This window comes from Microtus ochrogaster, chromosome 5, assembly GCF_000317375.1.
Source record: "Microtus ochrogaster isolate Prairie Vole_2 chromosome 5, MicOch1.0, whole genome shotgun sequence".
Taxonomy (NCBI): domain Eukaryota; kingdom Metazoa; phylum Chordata; class Mammalia; order Rodentia; family Cricetidae; genus Microtus; species Microtus ochrogaster.
Genome location: NC_022012.1, coordinates 12,699,230 through 12,702,480, shown reverse-complemented (window position 1 = coordinate 12,702,480; position 3,251 = coordinate 12,699,230).

Here is a 3,251-nt window from a genome sequence, read left to right as displayed (position 1 = left end):
CTCTCTCTCTCTCTCTCTCTCTCTCTCTCTCTCTCTCTCTCTCTCTCTCTCTCTCTCTCTCTCTGTAATCCAGTCTCATCTAGAGCTCAAAGTGGCCTTCAGAACTCAACAATTCTCCATCTCACTCCAAGTGTTGGGACTGCAGGTGTGACTGAGCATACCCAGATTAATAGTACCTTCTTAATGAAGAATTTCCTCAACCCTGCAGCCCAAACAAACAGCTCAGACATGCAGCCCATTCTCAGCTCTGTATGTGCCTTGGGGATCTACTTTACTTCTTGGCCTCATTACCATACAAACACATGGTAAACAACAATTACTCGTAGTTTGTGCTGTGCACTTCTCCTCTTTCCACTGGAATATAAGCTCTACGATGAAAGGATAAGTATGTACAGTGCGTAGAACAAAGACCAGCACATAGAAGCAATTGATGTGTTATTTATTAGCTATCATTTTTAAAAAAGGATACTTTTACCAGTGACTCAATGGGCTAAGTGTGCAGTAGTAGAAATCACCATGAAATGAGGAATAAATGCAGACATATTTCCAGATTGCCATTTGCTAGCAGAGTGAGTTACTCAAACTTTTAATCTATTGTTATACTTCTCTATTTTATAAATGGACATAATAATGACATTTCTAAATTTTACCTGTTAAGTGAAATGATTTATATAATAATACCTGACATTTCAGTAGTGAGTATATAACCACATCAGCACTCAATGCCCCTGATACATGTGTATATATTATAGTTCATAAAATAATGATAGTTAATGCAATGATTCTTTGTATTTCAAGAAATAGTAACTTTGAACTAGATTAGGACATTGTAAGTATCAGAAAATTGAAGGTGAAAGGAACCTAATTTTTGAAACAGAGAAGGTAAAATCTTAAGATGTCAATGGTTTATGACAGACTGGATCTACATGCAAAATCTCTGGATCCTGATGTAGTGGAGTTGTCTGCAATCATAATAAAAGGTGATATAAGCATGCATTTTGTCAAAACATCACATAAAGTCTTTTATAGGTGGGGTTGAATCATTAGTGATATCTGGACTACCAAGAGGTCCTTTCAAATAGGACATAGTTGCTCCTGTTTTTATTTTCCCAACTTTTATTTTGACAGATATGTGTGAGAATTCTGGAAAAATCTACCTGGCATCCAGTCTTTGGTTCCCTAGAAAAGAAACCCTTACCAGACATTAACTACAGCTTAGCTTCTTTTGAGATTTGTAGCTGGAGATAATTTTAGGTGTGGGAACATGAAAGTCAGGAAGTCGAGAGCAAACTACTTCCAATTCTCAAAAAATGCATTTGTCTTATAATGACTACAGTTGTCTCAGTGTCGTTTCACCTTTGCTGAATGGAACTGGGGGAGGCAGAGCTGGCCCCAAAGATGTGCAGTCTTTATTGCCTTGTTATTGTGCTGGCAGGTTAACTGGTCAGGCTGTTCCTTTGGATTTGTCTATTTTAAAAATGAAAAAAAAAATGGAAGTAACTATAGTCCTATAACCAACTGACTTAGAAAAAGTCGGTTTTCTCCCTTGTGCTTGGTAGAAGCGCTGCTGTCACCTCAGGAGGGAGAGGAAGCATTACTCTTTGGATGCAATTAGTATATTCTGAGGGTTGTAAGAAATTCACATTCTTTTCTTAAGAAAATGAATGTGCTTCCAGAAGCTTACTTGTCTCTTTTTAAAGGAAATCCAGTCCTTTCTTATGACAGTGATATCTACTGATTAAGTTTTTTATATATACATGCACAACTATACTAGTAAGTCTGTTACGATTAACTCACTTAAAATACAACCTAAAAATATGAAAATTATCCCAACCAGTGAGAATATTTCAGAGTCTGTCCAATTCTTTTCTGGATCAATGAAAGCTAGAAAAATAACATGGTAAAAAAAAAGTCTAACAATTTTACTAGGCTGAAATGAATTATTTGTTTTTCAATGTGGTTCTTAGAAGTTAATCCAATAGCTATAATAGAAAGAGAATTGTATCCCAAGGTAACATCAAGTTGATTGTTCTGTGCTTCTATTTGTTAAGAGAAAGAACACACATTGATTTTGTGTGGGTGGAAGACTATCACTGTTTTGTGCCTTACCTGATTTGCTACAGTCTCAATCATCTCTATTTTGTTTGATGACATAATTAGTTATTCTTATTGATAAGAAAGAAAAAGATGAAAATAATTTCAGTGCTTGTATTACTTCCTCTACACTGAGACACTTTTCAAGCATTCAGTAAGATGTCCTTGTTTTTGGGAGTAACTGATCCTAGTAAGGTGAATCTTAAAGTGTTTAATTTTACCTCAGTACATGTAAGAAATTCATGCATAAATGAGGAGAATGGACAAAAAATTTTATTTGACAATTACCACTGAAAATTACCACTGTGCCCAACTTGCCTCTCTATTCATTTGCTAATTTATATGATACACCAAGTGCTAATGGATTTAACTACTTTAAATTTAAAGGGCAAATTGTTTAAACATGTCAAGTTATGCTTTTAAAAGACATCTAGCTTTATAAATTTTACACCACACAGAGCTGGCACTGGGTGTCAGAAGACAGGTTAGGGACAAGAGGAGGTGACTAAAGGAAACAAATCAAGTAAGAACTTCTTTAGTTTTGCTCATAACCACTTAACTGCTTTCTGAATATGTGCATAATAAATATATTATTTGATACCCTCTGTCCAAGGACATTTTCATCTATTAGTCTTTCTGTGGGTGCCCACAGAAGTGAATCCTCTCCACCATTACTGAAGGTCAGAGAGCTTAAACCAACTCTTGCTCTTTCAAAGTTTTTGACTAGAAGTCTGACATAGAAAGTGGTTCCAAGATAGCCTGACCTAGGGTGTGGTTATTTGGTGTTTTGGATATTATGATGGCCCATTCCACCTTGACCAAAGCTCAGCGAATTCAAATCTATTTCTTCTCATTCAAGTATATGAGAGGAGGTTAGACCCAGGGAGTGGCTGCCTACAGAATGCTTGGTCTAAGGTGTGATCATTTCATGTCCTGTCTAAGCAACAGCATACTTATTAAAGAATATAGTTGCTTGATATTTCAACTTTTAAAAACAAGTAGTTGAGCTTTGGGGTGAGTTTCTGACCCCGCGGCGCCAGCCAGGGACGGGGAGCTCAGAGGTTCCTTGGCCCCCCAGCCTTCTTGGGCAGAACCCTCCCCACTCCGGCCCCACCGCCCTCCTTAGGCACATAACATCAACCAGCCCAGCCTGTCTG